General features: G+C 31.3%; 1 pseudogene; it reads right to left on the bottom strand.

Moving 5' to 3' along the window:
* Window positions 1-6,132: 6,132 nt before the first annotated feature.
* Window positions 6,133-21,223, bottom strand: part of LOC142229461 (glucose dehydrogenase [FAD, quinone]-like) — a 32,759-nt pseudogene continuing 17,668 nt past the window's right edge.

The following is a 21,223-nucleotide window of genomic DNA, read 5'->3' as shown; positions in this document are numbered from 1 at the left end:
TATTTCAGGTTTATTTTTCTGAGTGTCTTTTCAATTTCTAATACTTATGTATTTCGGTAAGACAATGTTAAGCGTAGTATTACTTCACACCTCTAATGTAACCGCAAGTGAAAGACAACCTCCACAATTTCCATACATACTCACTTGGTCATTTGATTGTCCCGGCAACATGACATCTTTTTTATGCTGGCTTATTAATGGGATTTGTTCATACCTTAAATTATTTGCGGATGAAATATAGCAAAAAAAAGCAATCCCCTTCCAAATTTGCAGACACCAGGTACTGTTAAGTAAATTACATTAATACCAGAACAACAAAACTATCAACAATACTCTTAAGTTATAACAATTTTATTTCTTTGAAAATCGATACCGCTTGTCACTACAAAATAGAGTAGTGGAGTTTTTTTTTTCTTCTCACACCATTATAAATTTCTTCTATTCATGATTATTTGGGGTATTGAATATCTACGTTGATTGATTGCTTAATTAAAATATAATTAAAACTGTTTTGTGTTGTCTGCTCCATTGTTCAATGGTTGGATAACAAATGATGGATTTTTTTATTTATGCATAAAACTTGTAGCATATTTTAAGGCACTTTATTTAATATGTGAATGAATGCATAGTTGCATATGGGTTATTCCATGTAAATTATGGTAAATGGATTATTAAAAAAAACGCTTTAATTTGAAAGGAATATCATTGTTATAAATATGAACAAACAAAATAAAATTCATATGGAGCCAAATTAGGGGATGCTTCCGGTAATACTAAAATAAAACAATGCAATGGTAATGTTAAATTAAGTTAGGTTAGATTTAAATAGCTCACTTAGACTTAGACTATGGACTGACCATTTTGTTTTTACCTTTGAATCCACTCGATTATTTTCTTCTGTTGAATTGATTGTTGATTGTTCAAAAAAAAAAAAAAAAAAAAAACAAACAATAATCAATATTTCCTTCATTTAAACAAATTTTTTTTACATGTAATTTAAATTTTGATTAAAAGTTCATACAGAACAAGGGGCATCAACGAATTCTGTCCACTTTATACGGTCCTTAGCCAACGCTTTGACTTGGTTCCAGGTCATGTTACGAGATATACACTCAGCTTTAACCATCCGAATCCAGGCATTCCGAGGCCGTCCGGGATTTCTATGTCCCTGGGGATTCCACTCAAGAGCTTGTATGGCAATGGTCTTCTTAGAATATGTCCAATCCATGTCCATTTACGTCGTCGGACAACGGCTTCAATTAGCTGACGGTTGGCAATCGCTAATAGTTGGTCGTTTATCACCCAATTTGTATTCCGAAGCCGTCCGGGATTTCTATGTCCCTGGGGATTCCACTCAAGAGCTTGTGTGGCAATATCATCGCATGGTCATTTACGTCGTCGGACAACGGCTTCAATTGACTGACGGTTGGCAATCGCTAATAGTTGGTCGTTTATCATCCAATTTGGCCAGAAAATTTTAAGTATTTGTTTCAAGCAATTGTTGTGAAATAATTGAAGCTTTCTGCGGGAGTTTTGTGTAGTACAACAAGTGGTGCAGCCGTATACAAGGACTGATTTAACGCTACTGTCGAAAATTCGCAGTGTCAAATCTGTCGAAATGTTATTTGAACGTCAAACTCAAAAAATTAAAAGCGTTTCTAGCCTTATTTATTCTGCCCGATATATCATCTTGTGAGCCTCTATCTATGGTGATGGTGCTTCCCAGGTATGAGAAAGTTTCAACATCTTCAATTATCTGGCCATCGGGTGAGTGTAGTGAGTCGTTGTTGCTTCCAATTCTCATCAATTTTATTTTTGCTGCGTTAATCTTCAGGCCAACAGCCTTGGATTAAACAAGCTCAAGGGAGCCACCGTGGTGCAATGATTAGCATGTCCGCCTTGCATACACAAGGTCGTGGGTTCGATTCCTGCTTCGACCGAGCACCAAAAAGTTTTTCAGCAGTGGATTATGACACCTCAGTAATGCTGGTGACATTTCATTGGGATCGGACCACCTCCCCATAATTCTCACCGTCAACCGATCCTCCGATTTCATAACCTCTGAACGCCGGACGTTTATTAATCAAAAGAAAGCCAACTGGGAAGGCTTCAGAGAATACACCGATCGCCGCTTCAGTGAGCTCCCGTCCCCCTCTCATGTTTATGTTGCCCAGAGGGCGTTCCGGGACATCATCAACGCAGCAGGCGCTCGCTTCTTACCCGCTGGTCGAATTGCCCAAGTGAGGCCCGTCTTCCCAGCCGAAGCGGCGGGACTCGCAGACGAGCGTGATGAACGCCGTCGTGCTAACCCTGCTGATCCTAGAATCAGAGAACTAAATCTAGAGATTAGTAAGATAGTCGACGAGCACAAGCGGAACACTTGGTTAGAGCACCTGAAGCAATGTAACTTAGGCACAGGGACTGGTAAATTGTGGTCAACAGTTAGAGCCCTCTCGAACCCCGCTACAAGGGATGATGGGATTTCAGTCACCTTTGGCGACATGACTGTGACTGATCCGAAGAGATGCGCCAAATACTTCATCGAACATCCCGAGAGTGATAGAGCGAAAAGGAGAGCCACACGTCGCATACGTGGTCTCAGAGCCGACGACACACCACAATTTACTGCAGCCGAAATTACCAGTGTCATCAACAGCGCGAAACCATCCAAGGCGCTGGGCCCCGACGGAATTTCAATGCTATTGTTGAAGCATCTGGGAATACTGGGAGTTGAGTACCCGACAAGACTCCTCAATTTGTCCTTAGGGAAGGGTGATTCCACTACTGAAACCAGGCAAAGATTCGAGTAAAGGTGAATCGTACCGTAAGGTACACAGTACGACGACAGCCTTACATGCCATTTCGACACATATCAATAAGGGACTTAATCAGCCCAGGCCGTGTCATAGGACGGTCCTCGTGGCGCTTGACCTATGGAAAGCAGTCGATACGGTCAACCATGCCGGATTATTTGAGGACATCGAGAATACGTCCCTACCGGCAGGAGTGAAACGTTGGGTGCTGAATTATATGTGTGGACGCCAGTCGTACGTGGAATTCAGGGACAAGTCAAAACCCCGTAGAGTTAAACAGTGAGTTCCCCAGGGTGGGGTGATATCTCCGGCACTGTTTAACCTCTACCTGTCCTCGATTCCACGCCCACCTGACGGCGTGGAGATTGTATCATATGCGGATGACTGTACAATCTTGGCATCTGTACAATCTTGGCATCTGTACAATCTTGGCATCTGGGCCCAATGTTGATGACATCTGCGATCGTTTAAATGTCTACTTAGCTAATCTTACCAGTTATTTTACTGCGAGAAACTTGAAGATATCCCCCACCAAATCCTCAGCCACACTATTCACTACATGGACGGCAGAAGTGCGCAGGCAGTTGAATATTAGTGTCGATGGCGAAATAATTCCGACCACAAATTACCCCAAGATTCTTGGGGTCACATTCGACAGCCTTTTCAGGTCGTCTGCCCTTGCCACTGCAATTTGTAATAAGCTCCGTGGTAGAAACAAGGTCCTCAAGGGGAGCGGACAAAGAAACCTTGTTAACTACCTATAAGGCAATTGGCCGGTCAGTGGTAAACTATGCAGCGCCAGTGTGGACACCGCAGACTAGTGATACGCAGTGGAATAACATTCAAACCTGGCAGAACTGCGACTGGGTGACTCCGCAGCACACCCCTGGATCACCTTTATGTGGAGACAAAGATCATCCCTGTGCGAAGACACAACTACATGTTGTCAAAGCAGTATCTCCTGGGTTGTTATCGCAGTAATCATCCAAACCACCATCTCATGGATGCAGAACCACCACCCAGGAACGTAAGGGTTGATATACATCATCTAGAGCGCGAGATCCAGCCCTACAAAAGAGAACCTCTAGATCAAGCTGCGTACCAGGCAGGTTTGAACAGGATTCATGAGGATATTGTAGCTGAAGCGGTGAGAAGCTACAAGGTTAATCCTGTTCTCGGAGTCCGTCCACCGCCCATAGCACCGGAGGAAAGAGACCTCCCGCAACCAAGGGCCACACGACACGCGTCATCTTTTCTCTTGCCCATCTAAACCAACCCGACTTACCGCCAGGTCACTCTGGACGCACCCCACCTTAGTCGCAGAGTTCATCGATCTGGCCACAAGCTGAAGTACCAAAGCGTATAACGTAAAAATGGATGAAATCACAATAAACTGTTACAAAAACAACAACAACCATGTACCAAATTTCATCCTGATAGGATTCTCTAGAGGCTCCGCAAGCCAAATCTGGAGATCGGTCTATATGGGGCTATATATAATTATGGACTGATGTGGACGAATTTTTGCTTGGTCGTTAGAGACCATATACTAACCCCATGTACCAAGTTTCAACCGGATCGGATGAATTTTGCTTCTCTTAGAGGCTCCGCAAGCCAAATCTGGGGATCGATTTATATGGGGGCTATATATAATTATGGACCGATGTGGACCAATTTTGGTTTTGGAGCCTCTTGGAGGAGCAAATTTCCTCCGAGTCAGTTGAAATTTGGTACATTGTGCTAGTATATGGCCGTTAACAACCATGCCTATCTAGGTCCCTATCGGTCTATAGTATATATAGCCCTCAGATAAATAGATCCCCAATCACACAAAAATTGGTCCCTATCAAGTTCAAAATTGCATATAGCCCCCATATAAGCGACCCTCATATTTCAATTCTGGCTCTCTACTTATCGTGCAAAAAGTTCATATCGATTCGTAATTATTTGTAGACTTACCTATGCATAACTTTTTTGTCTGATATATACCACGTATGGACTAACTCACAATTAGAAAACGATGTTAAGAAGTTTTAAGATACCGCAACCCAGGTAATTCAATTGTGGATGATAGTGTTTCGTAGAAGTTTCTACGCAATCAATGGTGGAGGGTACATAAGATTCGGCCTGGCCGAACTTACGGCCGTATATACTTGTTTTAATTCAAATGTAATTTATTATAATATACAGATATATTTCTCTAAATTTGGCAATTTTACAAAGAAAATATAAAAATGGAAAATCGGTTTTTGAGTCCTTGAAACCACCTGTTCTACCAATCCACCGGGATTTTCACGAAAACCAACAATCGGTGTAAGAAGATAAACCGGTCCGACGGTTTTTAATTACCGGCTTTTATCACTTCAGCTAATACTGTAACCTTAACTCTTTAAATTTTGGGAAACACTTTTTAAATCTAATATTTTTATTTTATTAATTATAGATAATAAATCTTATAATTACAATAAAATTATATTATAATTTCAATATTTCAATTTTATATGTACAAAAAGGGAATAGAAAACAAAAACAAAACATAATTTAAAACATAAACAATAAATAATTACAGAGATGTAAATTTTGAAAAGAAATTTTATACAAAAGATGTTTTGAGTTACACACAAATAAAAGGAATATGACCTTGGGAAACATACACCCAAAGAAAAAAAACTTTCCTCCGGAACTAAATTTTAGACAAACGTAATTCCATTTTCTTATAAAGTAGTTTCTTTTAGATGAAATAAATCGGAATTTATGATATGATTTTCTCTAAACTTCTTTATTTTCTTTTAAAGAAAAAATTTATTTAGCATCTAAAATTTCGTTCCTCAGAACAGAAAATTATTTGGAAATTATATTGAGTTCATTTCACTAGGAAAAAAACCTTTTTTAGTAATCGTTTTCTTTTTTACTCACATATAATTATTTGATAAATTGAGATAGTTTCATAGGGAATATAAAACATTTTGTGGGGGGAACATATATTTATTTCTTTACAAATATGTTATATTTGTGTCAACAAAAAATTGACTTTATAATTATATGTTTTCCACTCTTATATATTTATTTGACAAATATGGTCGCTTTCTTGCTATGGTTTGTAAATTACAAATTAAAATTTTCAACTCAAACATCGAAACCATATTTTTGCTGGAAAAATATATATGTTTCTCACAAGCATATACATGCTTGTTATTATTCTCGATCTAAAACAAAAAAAAAATAAGTATTTATATATTTGACAAATATGATCGCTTTCAATATTTGCTATGATTTGTAAATTACAAATTAAAATTTTCAACTCAAATGTCGATCCCTATTTTTGCTAGAAAAAAATATGTTTCTTACAAGCATATACATGCTTGTTATTATTCTCGAACTAAAACAAAAAAAAAGTTTCAATTAAATTTTTTGTAGTTTCTCCTTAAATATATGTATTTTGAATTATTTAATATTTTTTTTTTTTTTTGCTAATGACCATATTCCTTTCGTTGATGCCAACTTTAGCAAATGCTTGGAAATTGAGATAAAAACAAAAAATTTGACTAGTAATAGTTATAAATAAAAACAAAATTGAGAAAGTCTACAAATCTAAATCTACACTACTAAGATGGAACTTGAACAACTAACAACTCAAATAAGAGGGATTCCCCCTATGATCCTTGACGACGTCGTACCGGACGGGCACCCCAATCCTCTTTAATCATATCGGAAGCTTTTTCACCAATCATAATAACCGGAGCATTTGGATTGCCATTGACAATGGTGGGCATTATGCTGGCATCCACAACCCTTAGGCCCGAAACGCCATAGACACGTAAACGTGGATCCACCACGGCCGTGGCATCCCAACTGGGACCCATTTTACATGTCCCAGCTGGATGATAAATGGTAAAGGTGAATTGTTTTATACAACAGGCCCAATATTCATCACTATTGAATTCCAAATGCTTGCAACCAGGCAAAGGTATACGATGCAGACGTGAGCCAAATCTCTTAAAGGCTTGTGAGTCCGATACATTTATGGCCAATTTAATACCTTCGACCAAAACATCAATATCCTCTTGATGCGCAAAATAGTTGGGTATAATTTTAGGCTGTTGCAAGGGATTTCTAGAATTCAAACGTATCCATCCAGTACTTTTGGGCCTTAACAATAGAGGTAGAATGGACCAGGTTTCAGCATTTTGTATGGGCTTATAGACAGTGTTGTAGAAACCATCTCTCAGATTGAGAATTTTACGAATTTGATCACCACCATCAGAGGTTATGGAACTGGGGCAAAAATGGAATTGTATATCGGGCCAATCGATATTGGGATCTTGGTATTTGCTATTAAGAAAAGCCACACCCTCAACTCCGGTATAGGTCATGGGACCACGTTCACGCATTATGTATTCCATGGTAACAGGCATAGTTTGGAAACGATTACGGGTTACCGTAAGCGGGGCATCCACTACGAAAGTCAAACCTCCCAAACCAACATGATCTTGAAGATTATTGCCCACGGGCAGATCAGAGACCACTGGAATACCCAGTTCTTGTAAATGTTCTCCAGGACCAATACCCGATAACATTAACAATTGGGGACTGTTTATGGCACCAGCACTGGATATGACTTCACGCTTTACGAATACCACATTTTTCAGGCCATTTTTCACATATTCCACACCAGTGGCTCTTTTATTCTCATCCATCAGGATACGTGTGACCTGAGTATGGAGAAGAACATCCAGATTCTTCCTTAATCTTACAGGCCTTATGAATGCCTTGCCAGTACTACAGCGTGATCCACGTCTCATGGTGGATTGGGTTAACATAAATCCCGTTTGCTTTTCCCCATTGATATCACGATTTTCATAGCCCATTTCCATGCCAGCCTGTAAGAAAGCAATGGACAGAGGGGTACGCCAAGGTGATTCTTGCACTGTTAGATAACCACCGGTCTCATGATATGGGGTTTGGGCCAAATAGGGATTTCGTATATCTTCGGATTTTAGGAAATAGCGTAAGACATCCTCATAACCCCAGCCTGGGTTACCCAGAGATTCCCAATGATTGTAATCATTCTTCGAGCCACGCACATAGACCATGGCATTTAGGACACTGGACCCACCCAACACCTTGCCACGAGGCCAAAAGCAGCGATCTCCCTTCATGGCCTGACAATATTGACGTGTGGCCGAGGGTGTAGTCTGATATTTCCAATCCAATTCGGTGAGCTGTAGAAAGCCAGCCAATGTAGGGACATCGGAAATTTCCGTTTCATCTCCACCAGCTTCAATTAATAACACGGTCCAATTTTTAACTTCGGACAAACGATTGGCCACCACTGCCCCTGCAGAACCACCGCCTATGATTACAAAATCATATTGACGACGTACCTGAAAACCAAAAATAACCAAAATCAATATCAAAACAAACCATATTCATTGAATACTTCTGCTACTTACCACTTGAGCCTCTTGAACTTTATTTTCGGGATCCACTGTTTGATAGCGATAGTAATTCATGCCAATTGCCAATAGGGGGATTACTCCCAGTAGTGATGTCATTGTAGTAAATGCCATTTTTCAGTAATTGTCAGATCCAAGGATCGTCCCGTAATTTGGATTTATGTCTTGTATATGCTGTTGTCACTGGGGCACTGGTCGATAATTTAGCTTCGGCCAAAATTTTCGGGGTATAATTTCGTATGCCTCCCGGTTTGGCTACCTTATATTGGGCACTGGCCTTTTGATCTTCTTCCAAAATATCCAAATAGGATTTTATATACAAATGATGATCCAAATAGTCCTTTTGCTTTTGCACAGATTTATTTGATTTAGTGGAGACCACTGAATGTCCGCCACCACTGGTTATCGAGGCTGTTGAGGAAAAACGTGTTGGTGTACACTGGCACGAAGAATAATAAATGCCACTGTCTGTACTCTGAGAGTTTTGACGTTGATGGCGTCCTTTGATGTTGCGATATAAATCGTCTGCTGCTGCAAAATTACACGACTGATAGTCTGAGGCACTAGTTGTTGTCGAATGGCTATCCAAAGATTTACGTGACCCCAAGGGTTTGGCTACTTTGCTTTTCTCGTAACTTTGCCTAGCCAAATTATACTTCTGCTTTTGCCTGTAGTATTCCTCGTCCGTCGATGAAGCGTTCGATATACTGGAAGAAGTATAGACGAGTTCCTTGTGTTTAGAGTAATTGTGTTTAGGATTGGTCGCAGCACTGGTGGTGGTGGTAGTGGTGTTGTCGATGGTGGTGGTCGTGTAGGGCGAATTATTGGAATAAGGATTGGTTGTGGCGGGTTGATAAATTTTGCCTGGTTTATCTGAATAATGATGGTGTGGTGATTGGGAATAAGTTTGTTGCTGTTGCCGTCTATTTGTGTAACATTTATTATGTTGTGATATCTCTTGTCCCATATTTTAAATAATTTGTAAAATATAGGAAGCTATACGCGAAAGAGAAAAAGAAGAAATAGGGTTATTAATAAATATAATTATTAATTTTTTTAGAATGTATATAATAGGTGTTATGGTAAAATAGATTTAATTCATTACGTTGGGCGCCAGTTTTCAAGTAATCTAAACAAACAATCCTTTTAAAAGATATTACCACTATGTCAAACTCGTAAGTGATTTTATTTAATTTCCTTTTATAAATGTTTGTAACCAAAAAAATATTCGGAAAAATTTTTATTTTTTTTTTTTTAATTTTGAAAAAGAGGATCCAGGTTTTCCTATCCGACTTACAAATTAGATGGTATTATTGTGCACTCTAACTTCTTTATTCTATCGTACCGTTCTTTTTTATAAATTTTTTCAAAATGTTATTTCTTTAGAAAATTTCGTCAAAATTGAATTTCTATCGCACATTTTGTCAAAAATTTATTTCTATAGAAATTTTTGTTACAATTTTATTTCTATAGAAAATTTCGTCAAAATTTTATTTCTATAGAAAATGTTGTCAAAATTTTATTTCTATAGAAAATTTTGTCAAAATTTTATTTCTATAGAAAATTTTGTCCAAATTTTATTTCTATATAAAATTTTTTTCCAAATTTTATTTCTATAGAATATTTGGTCAAAATTTTATTTCTATAGAAAATGTAAAAATTTTATTTCTATAGAAAAATTTGTCAAAATTTTATTTCTATAAAAAAGTTTATCAAAATTTTATTTCTATAGAAAATTTTGTCCTAATTTTTATTTCTATAGAATATTTGGTCAAAATTTTATTTCTATAGAAAACTTTGTCAAAATTTTATTTCTATAGAAAATTTTGTCCACATTTCATTTCTATAGAATTTTATTTCTATAGAAAATTTTCTCAAAATTTTATTTCTATAGAAAATGTTGTCAAGATTTTATTTCTGTAGAAAATTTTGTCAAAATTTCACTTCTATAGAAAATTTTGTCAAAATTTTATTTCTATAGAAAATATTGTTAAAATTTTATTTCTATAGAAATTATTGTCACAATTTTATTTCTATAGAAAATTTTGTCAAAATTTTATTTCTATCGAAAATTTTTCAAAATTTTATTTCTATCGAAAATTTTGTCAAAATTTTATTTCTATAGAAAATTTTGTCCAAATTTTTAGTTCTATAGAATATTTGGTCAAAATTTTATTTCTATAGAAAATTTTGTCCAAATTTTTAGTTCTATAGAATATTTGGTCAAAATTTTATTTCTATAGAAAATTTTGTAAAAATTTTATTTCTATAGAAAATTTTGTCAAAATTTTATTTCCATAGATAATTTTGTCAAAATTTTTTTTTCTGTCGAAAAAAAATATACCAGAATTTTGTCAAAATTTTATTTTTATACAAAAATTTTGTCAAAGTTTTATTTTTAAACATAATTTTTCAAAATTTTATTGCTAGAGAAAATTTTCGAAAATTTTGTCAAAATTTTATTTTTGCAGAAAATTTCTGTCAACATTTTATTTCTATACAATAATTTTCTCAAAGTTTTATTTCTAGGGAAAATTTCTGTCAAAATTTTAGGTATATAGAAAAGTTTCTCAAAATTTTATTGCTATAGAAAATTCTCTCAAAATTTTATTTCTATAGGAAATTTTCTCAAAATGTTATTTCTACAGAAATGAAATTTTGTCTCAATTTTATTTCTACAGAAAATTTGACAAAACATTATTTCTAAAGAAAATTTTGTCAAAATTTTATTTCTGTCGAAAGTTTTGTCAAAATTTTATCTCTATACAAAAATTTTGTCAAAATTTTATTTTTAAACATAATTTTTCAAAATTTTATTTGTATAGAAATTTTTTCAAAATTTTATTTCTAGAAAAAAATTCTGTCAAAATTTTAGGTCTATAGAAAATTTTCTCAAAATTTTATTTCTTTATAAAATTTAGTCAAAATTTTATTTCTATAAAAAATTTTGTCAAAATTGTATTTCTTGTTGTTTTTGATCTCAGCTTAAAACCATGCATTGACTAAACTACAAGTGTAGCTTAACCAACAGAGGAAAAGTATGCTTGTCAAATTTATTTGGGCTAAGCCCTATAGACTGCAAGATGGTTGGATGTACAGCTGTTTCGGAATTACCACATTCCCCTACAGCATCCTCTACTTGCAGCAAAACTATCAACCAATTATCAGAATAAATTCGGGTAATTCACTCAATCCAAAGTGAACTCTCAAAAACCAACCCAGCCAACTACATTCAAATCGATGATTTGAGTTTGGCAAAGGAAAAGAGATATACTTGCAAATTTGTTTAGGCAGTAGGCGACTATCAAACCTTTTTTCGGAAGGTTCAAGTGTAGTTCACTTTGGGTTGAGTGAATTACCCGAATTTATTCTGATAATTGGTTGATAGTTTTGCTGAAAGTAGAGGATGCTGATGAGGAATGTGGTAATTCCGAAACATCTGTACATCCAACCATCTTGCAGTCTATAGAGCTTTGCCCAAATAAATTTGACAAGCATACTTGTCCTCTGTTGGTTAAGCTACACTTGTAGTTTAGTCAATGCATGGTTTTAAGCTGAGATCTAAAACAACAATAATGATTGAAGAGAAACCAACACTAACAAACAAAACGAAAAATTGTATTTCTATAGAAAATTTTGTCAAAATTGTATTTCTATAGAAAATTTTGCTAAAATTGTATTTTTTTAGGAAATTTTGTCAACATTTTATTTCTATAGAAAATTTTATTTCTATAGAAAATTTTCTCAAAATTTTATTTCTATAGAAAAATTTTTCAAAATTTAATTCCTATAGCAAATTTTCTAAAAATTTTATTTCTATTGAAAATTTGCTCAGAATGTCATTTCTATGGAAAATTTTGCCAAAATTTTATTTCTGTAGAAAATTTTGTCAAAATTTTATTTCTATAGAAAATTTTGTCAACATTTTATTTCTATAGAAAATTTTGTCAAAATTTTATTTCTATAGAAAATCTTTTCAAAATTTTATTTCTATAGAAAATTTTTTAAAAATTTTATTTCTATAGAAAATTTTGTCAAAATTTTATTTCTATAGAAAATTTTGTCAAAATTTTATTTCTATAGAAAATTTTATTTCTATAGAAAATTTTGTCAAAATTTTATTTCTATAGAAAATTTTGTCAAAATTTTATTTCTAGAGAAAATTTTTCAAAATTTTATTTATATACAGAATTTTGTCAAAATTTTATTCTGTAGAAAATTTTCTCAAAATGTTATTTCTATAGAAATGATTTGTAAAATATAGGAAGCTATAAGCGAAAGAGAAGAAGGATTTTTATTGGGGTTATTAAACAAATAATACCCTTCCTTTACTTTTTTATGAATTTTTTCAAAATTTTATTTCTATCTAAAATTTTGTCAAAATGTTATTTCTATAGAAAATTTGACAAAATATTATTTCTATAAAAATTTTTGTCAACATTTTATTTCTATAGAAAATTTTGTCAAAACTTTTATTTCTATAGAAAATTTTTTCAAAATTTCATTTCTATAGGAAATTTTGTCAACATTTTATTTCTATAGAAAATTTTGTCAAAATTTTATTTCTAGAGAAAATTTTTCAAAATTTTATTTATATACAAAATTTTGTCAAAATTTTATCCTTTATAACATTTTATTTCTATAGAAAATGTTGTCAAAAATTTTATTTCTATAGAAAATTTTTTCAAAATTTCATTTCTATAGGAAATTTTGTCAACATTTAATTTCTATAGAAAATTTTATTTCTATACAAAAATTTTGTCACAATTTTATTTCTATAGAAGATTTTGTCAAAATTTTATGCCTATAGAAAAATTTGTCAAAATTTTATTTCTATAGAAAATTTTGTCAATTTTTTTTCTATAGAAAGGAATATTGTACAAAGTCCACTAAACATGAAGAATTCGACTTTTCGTCTATTCTTATTCCGGTATGTCCCGGCACCCACGTTATGCGTATTCCGAGCATTTGTTGATCATTCTTTTGCGAATTATCGAGCCGTAATGTCTTTATTGCCCTATGGCGGTTTGTAAAATGTTCACTGTTTATGGCTTCGTGCTATTTTCGAGCATTTAACACATTCTTGCTATGGCACGCACTTCTGACTGCAGGATTGTGCTGGGATCCAGTAATCGGATTAGGATACTCCCAGCCCCGTCCTCTTACCCATCTTTGATCTATCGTTGTAGCAGTTATTTCCCTCTGGTATATGTTGTGGGGTTCCGTTTTCCCAGGACCATCTTACTGGCGTCAGAATGTCACACTCGGCAGGTATGGCAACCTCAGGTATACCATCATGGTTTGTTGCTGCATCCGCCATTACACTCACTTTCTCCCCTATTATGCTTTGATGGTTCGTCATGTTTCTTGTTTCAGTCCATGCTCCCAATATCTTCAATTTCATCGCAGTAATGGCGGCCTCGTTTTAGCTCTGAATCTCTATAAGTCTTAAGTCTAGTATCGTCTCAAGGGCTCGGATTGTCGTGGGTTTCATTGTCCCAGTTATGTCAAGACAACATGTCCGTTGGAGCCGTTGTAAAATGTCTATGTTGCACTTGCTCTCCATCGATGTCCACCAGACTATCGACACGTATGTCAGGATTGGCCTAATTACGCTCTTATATATATTATATTATATCATATATTCAGTTCGTCACCTTTGGATTCAGGCCCCATTTAGTGTCCACCGCTCTTCTGCACAGTACCCAACAACTATAGGCTTTCTCTGTCCTTTCTTTCAAGTGGCTCTTCCAATTCAGTTTACTGTCTAAGGTTACTCCTAAGTACTTTATTTTATCAGATACTGGCATCATATTGTCAAAAAAAAACTCCGTTCGATTTACAGGGGAATTTTAGTCCTTCTGTCTTCTGCCGGTTATCATTCAAGACCCTGGGTATTGCCCAGTCAGAGTCTGTTAGTCTGCGTAAAAGACATGTTGTGTTTTGCTACACTTTAAGAAAATTTTTCTTGTATTAAAAACATACGACGCAGTGGCACAAATTTCTAAGATTCGTGTCCTAAACTGAATGATCATAAATTTTAAACCAATGATTATAAACTATCCTTTAATTAAAATTTCTTTATTTTAAAGAAATTTTTTCTGTCATAAAATTAAAAAAAATAAGTCCATATTTTTTAATTGTAGAATTATATAAGGTAGCTACAACATTATTTTTTTTTTTTTCTAAAAGGGTATTTTGATTTTTACCACTTATGCGATTACAAAATTGCATATTACCGTCTCAGCTTTTAGAAATAGCTGCACAAAATCCAATGCATTCGAGTATATTCCAAATATTGACTCATTGAAAAAAATCTTCAATAACTTTCATTTAACTGCGAACACTTGAAAACTATTAAGCAATCAGGCATCGAGTGTTTTTGTTTTTCTTTTATGCTTCATCATCATGGTTGTCCACTATATATATATTGCTTTTAATCAAAACCTGATTTAAGAAAATAAAAATCTCATTTCCGCCTTTATTGGTCTTCAGTGCAACGAAACAAGACAACAACATCTAATAGAAACAACAAGTATTACGAGCTGCAATACATCCCAAGAAATCTCTTTGAAACTTAAAACGCAATGCATGGCAATGAACTTGATGAAGTGAACATTTAAAAGTCTATGACATGACCAGTGTAAGCAGCATCAGGACCCCTTGTGTTTTGATTGGACCAAATGCTTATGTAATAATAAGTCGAAGAAAAAAAAATTCATTTATAAGAAAATCCAGAGATCAGCACTTTAAAATTTATTAGATAATTGAAATATTATAAAACAAGAAGTAACAAGCAAAGGTATACAATTTTTTTTGTACCATAAATGAATTCATACTTAGTATTGCCACAACAACCTTAGTTGACAATCAAACAAATCGCTGCTCAATTTGTCGTTTAGTAAATATTGCACTTACAGTAACATAGCTTAAATGCTTTCATTCATAAACAAGTTTGTTGCTTAAGTCTTTTGTTTTCCAGACACTTCAAATGGCTGTAGTCCTTACAAATGGCGACAAAATCTATTCCCTTGATATATTTTAAGCATTTTCAGCTCGTATTGATTTATCCAGCATGAAGCCAGATGGTAGAAGTTATTTTCATGTAAAAATTAATTTCTTGCACTGAAAAAAAAAAACTGTTATATAGGAAGTACGTGAGACATACCTAAAAATGGAAAAATTTCATTGGACAGTGGAAGCTTCCGAAAAAAAAAATACTTAATAAACTACCAATAATTTTTTTTTTGCAATAAAAATAAGTAAAATTTATCATTCGTTTAACTACGGATTTTTGTTCTGTATGGGATTGAAATATATTTATGATAGTATTTTTATGTTGATAATGACGAAGTAATTAATTAAATAATGAAAATGATGTCTATGCGAGTAGACATGTCCATAGTCTTGAATGTAAAACTGCCTGGGGGATATGACGTAATTTGCCTCTTATCCAGCTTCTTATGGAGAAAGCATATAAGAATTATCAAAAGAAAATTCCAAACAATATTCGTTGATCTAAAATTTCGTTTTTTTGCTTACATAAAATAAGTTTATAGCTTAAGTCTTTTGTTTTCTAGATACCTCCGATTGTTGTAGCCGTTAAAAGTGACTGCAAAATCTATACACATACTATACATGTTTTTGATTATTCCAGCTTGAAGTCAATTGAGATGATATTTGTAAAATCTAAAATTATATGAGAGTATTTTCATACTGGTAACCCCAGGTAAATTAGTTAAATAATGAGGTAAACGTTCACCTTAAGTAAAACCTACCACCATTGAATTGTAGTTTTTGTGATGCATGCAAAACAATTTCAAAGAATTATTTGCATTTCATTTCTGTATTTTTGTTTGTATGGATAATTTAAATGTTAATTGAACTAACAGTTTTTAAAGCCTTGATAAAGAATTAGCTTTTATGCCCGAATGCACATTATTAAAATTTTGGCAAATGTGCTATTGCTTTTATTAAAGCATTGCATAAAATTTCATGTTTTTTTTTTAACTCTGCCAAAGAAAAATCTTCCAAATTTTTGGAAGCAATATAAGAATGCCATCGCTTAGTGAATTTTGGAAGCAATAGAAGAAGTTCATTTACTTCTACAATGATTGACTTTAATTTGAAGGGATGGGACAACCCTAAAGTTGCATTCTGTCAACTGACAGGTCTATCGTAAAAACTGTGGCTTAACATCTTTTAGATATCTCCAAAAAAATACAATTATATCGAAAATATTTTCATGCGATTAGTTTTTACTATCTACGTGGATTAACTCAACAACTATTGACAAAATTTTCTATATAAATAAAATGTTGAAATTTTGACAAAGTTTTCAATAAAAATAAAATATTGGGAAAATTTTCTATAACAATAAAATTTTGACAAAATCTTCTAAAGAGATAAAATTTTGACAAAATTTTCTAAAGAAATAAAATTTTGACAAAATTTTCTATATAAATAAAATTGTGACAAAGTTTTCTATAGAAATTAAATATTGGGAAAATTTTCTATAAAAATAAAATTTTGACAAAATGTTCCATAGAAATAAAATTTTGACAAAATTTTCTATAGAAATAAAATTTTGACAAAATTATAGAAATAAAATTTTGAGAAATTTTTATAAAGAAATAAAATTTTTAGACAATTTTCTATAGAAATAACATTTTGAAAAAGTTTTCTATAGGAATAAAATTTTGACAAAATTTTCTATAGAAATTAATATTTAACAAAATTTCCTACAGAAATAAAATTTTAACAAAATAAATAAAATTTTGAGACAATTTTCTATAGAAATAACATTTTGACAAAGTTTTCTATAGAAATAAAAGTTTGACAAAGTTTTCTATAGAAATAAAATTTTGACAAAATTTTCTATAGAAATACAATTTTGACAAAATTTTCTATAGAAATAAAATTTTGACAAAATTATAGAAATAAAATTTTGAGAAATTTTTATAAAGAAATAAAATTTTTAGACAATTTTCTATAGGAATAAAATTTTGACAAAATTTTCTATGGAAATAAAATTTTGACAAAATTTTCTATAGAAATTAATATTTAACAAAATTTCCTACAGAAATAAAATTTTAACAAAATAAATAAAATTTTGAGACAATTTTCTATAGAAATAACATTTCGACAAAGTTTTCTATAGAAATAAAATTTTGACAAAATTTTCTATAGAAATACAATTTTGACAAAATTTTCTATAGAAATAAAATTTGTACATAATTTTCTATAGAAATACAATTTTGACAAAATTTTCTATAGAAATAAAATTTTGAGAAATTTTCGTATAGAAATAAAATTTTGAGAAATTTTTGTATTGATATAAAATTTTGAGAAATTTTTATAAAGAAATACACTTTTGACAAAATTTTCTATAGAAATAAAATTTTGATAAAATTTTCTATAAGATAAAATTTTGACAAAATTTTCTATAGAAATAAAAGTTTGACAAAATTTTCTATAGAAATAAAGTTTTGACAAAATTTTCTATAGAAATAAAATTTTGACAAAATTTTCTATGGAAATAAAATTTTGACAAAATTTTCTATAAAAATAAAATGTTGACAAAATTTTCTATAAAAATAAAATTTTGACAAAATTTTCTATAGAAATAAAATTTTGACAAAATTTTCTATAGAAATAAAATTTTGACAAAATTTTCTATAGAAATAAAATTTTGACAAAATTTTCTATACAAATAAAATGTTGACAAAATTTTCTATAAAAATAAAATTTTGACAAAAGTTTCTATAGAAATAAAATACTAGGAAAGTTCATTGACCAAAGTCAAAAACTTTAAAATAAAGCTGAGTACTATGTTCCGTTTTCAAGCTGAAAACCAGCCTGTTTTCACTGTTACTTTTTTTAATTAACTAATATGGAAATATAAAATTATTTGCAATCAATTCCTTGGATCTTTTCCATCCATAATTTGCAGAGACTTGATAAAAATGTTATCGTCTTCACATATATTTTTGCACTTTTAATTTAGTGTTTTGGTGAAAAACTCGAACATAGTACTCAACTTAAGATGTTTTAATTTGGTAGATTTTTGGTAAAATTTTCTAAAAATTTTGGTAGGTTATCGTTGGCGCGACAGACAGCCATGGATGAAGCAAGCACCAGATCATAGCTCACGGTAAGACGAATTTCGTGAAGGTTATCAAAAATCACAATATTTTCTATAGAAATACAATTGTGAGTCAATTTTCTATAGAAATAAAATTTTGAGAAAATTTTCTATACAAATAAAATTTTGACAAAATTTTCTATAGAAATAAAATTTTGAGTCAATTTTCTATACAAATAAAATTTTAACAGATTTTTCGATAAAAATAAAATTTTCTATAGAAATAAAATGTTGACAAAATTGTCTATAGAAATAAAAAATAAAAATTGTCTATAGAAATAAAATTTTGACAGCATTTTCTATAGAGATAAAATTTTGACAAAATATTCTATAGAAGTAAAATTTTGACAAAATATTCTATAGAAGTAAAATTTTGACAAAATTTTCTGTAGAAAAAAAATCTTGACAAAATTTTCGATAGAAATAAAATTTTGACAAAATTTTCTATAGAAATAAAATACTAGGAAAGTCCATTGACCAAAATCAAGAACTTAAAAATAAGATGTTTTAATTTGGTAGATTTTTGGTGGAATTTTCTAAAAAATTTGGTAGGTTATCTTTGGCACGAGAGACAACCATGGATGAAGCAAGCACAAGATCATCGTTCATCTGGTGCTTGCTTCATCTAAGACGACTTTCGTGATGGTTATCAAAAATCACAAAATTTTCTATAGAGATAAAATGTTGAGTCAATTTTCTATACAAATAAAATTTTGAGAAAATTTTCTATACAAATAAAATTTTGACAAAATTTTCTATACAAATAAAATTTTGACAAAATTTTCTATAGAAATAAAATGTTGAGTCAATTTTCTATACAAATAAAATTTTGACAAAATATTCCATAGAAGTAAAATTTTCACAAAATTTTCTGTAGAAATAAAATTTTGACAAAATTTAGAAATAAAATTTTGAGAAATTTTTGTCAAGAAGTAAAATTTTGAGAAATTTTTCTATGGAAATAAAATTTTGACAAAATTTTCTATAGAAAAAAATTTTCGATAGAAAAAAAAATTTGACAAAATTTTCTACAGAAATAAAATTTTCACAAAATTTCCTATAGAAATAAAATTGCGACAAAATTTTCTATAGAAATAAAATTTTGACAAATTTTTTTATAGAAATGAAATTTTGACAAAATTTTCTATAGAAATAAAATTTTGAAAAAAGTTTCTATAGAAATAAAATGTTGACAAAATTTTCTATAGAAAAAAAATTTTGACAACATTTTCTATAGAAATAAAATTTTGACAAAATTTTCCATAGAAATAAAATTTTGACAACATTTTCTATAGAAATAAAATTTTGACAAAATTTTCTATAGAAATAAAATTTTAACAAAATATTCTATAGAAATAAAATTTTGCAAAATATTCTATAGAAATAAAATACAAGGAAAGTCCATTGACCAAAGTCAAGTAAAATACTAGGAAAGTTCATTGACCAAAGTCAAAAACTTTAAAATAAAGCTGAGTACTATGTTCCGTTTTCAAGCTGAAAACCAGCCTGTTTTCACTGTTACTTTTTTTAATTAACTAATATGGAAATATAAAATTATTTGCAATCAATTCCTTGGATCTTTTCCATCCATAATTTGCAGAGACTTGATAAAAATGTTATCGTCTTCATATATATTTTTGCACTTTTAATTTAGTGTTTTGGTGAAAAACTCGAACATAGTACTCACCTTAAGATTTTTTAATTTGGTAGATTTTTGGTAAAATTTTCTAAAAATTTTGGTAGGTTATCTTTGGCACGAGAGACAACCATGGATGAAGCAAGCACCAGATCATAGTTCACTCAATTTTTATAAAGAAATAAAATTTTGACAAAATTTTCTATAGAAATAAAATTTTGAGTCAATTTTCTAGACAAATAAAATTTTGAGAAAATTTTCTATAGAAATAAAATGTTGACAAAATTTTCGTTAGAAATAACATTTTTACAAAATTTTCGATAGAAATAAAATTGGGAAAAAATGTTTTATAGAAATAAAAATAATTGAAAAATTTTTCTACAAAAAAATGTTTTGACAAAATTGTCTATAGAAATAACAAAATTTTCTATAGAAATGAAATTTTGACAAAATTTTCTATAGAAATGAAATTTTGTTGTGTTTTATTTCAGTTTAAAACCATGCATTGACCAAACTACAAGTGTAGCTTAACCAACAGAGGAAAAGTATGCTTGTCAAATTTATTTGGGCAAAGCCCCATAGACTGCAAGATGGTTGGATGGACGCACGTTTCGGAATTACCACATTCCTCATCAGCATCCACTACTTGCAGCAAAACTATCAACCAATTATCAGAATAAATTCGGGTAATTCACTCAAGCCAAAATGAACTACACTTGAACCTTCCGAAAAAAGTTTTGATAGTCGGCTACTGCCTAAACAAATTTGCAAGCATATCTCTTTGCCTTTGCCAAACTCAAATCATCGATTTGAATGTAGATGGCTGGGTTTGTTTTTGAGCGTGCTTTAAAAAAATTTTCCAAATAAATAAAATTTTGACAAAATTTTCTATAGAAATAAAATTTAGAGAAATTTTTGTATAGAAATAAAATTTTGAGAAATTTTTCTATAGAAATGAAATTTTGCACAAATTTTCTATAGAAATGAAATTTTGCAAAAAAAAAATCTATAGAAATAAAATTTTGACAAAATTTTCTATAAATTCAATATTATTAAAATTTGGTAGATTTTTGGTAAAATTTTCTAAAAATTTTGGTAGGTTATCGTTGGCGCGAGAAACAGCCACGGATGAAGCAAGCACCAGATCATAGTTCTCGCTAAGACGAATTTCGTG

This window comes from Haematobia irritans, chromosome 3 (genome assembly GCF_050003625.1).
Source record: "Haematobia irritans isolate KBUSLIRL chromosome 3, ASM5000362v1, whole genome shotgun sequence".
NCBI classification, from domain to species: Eukaryota; Metazoa; Arthropoda; class Insecta; order Diptera; family Muscidae; genus Haematobia; species Haematobia irritans.
The sequence above is the reverse complement of the archived record's forward strand: the minus strand, read 5'-3'. Positions and strand labels throughout refer to the sequence as shown.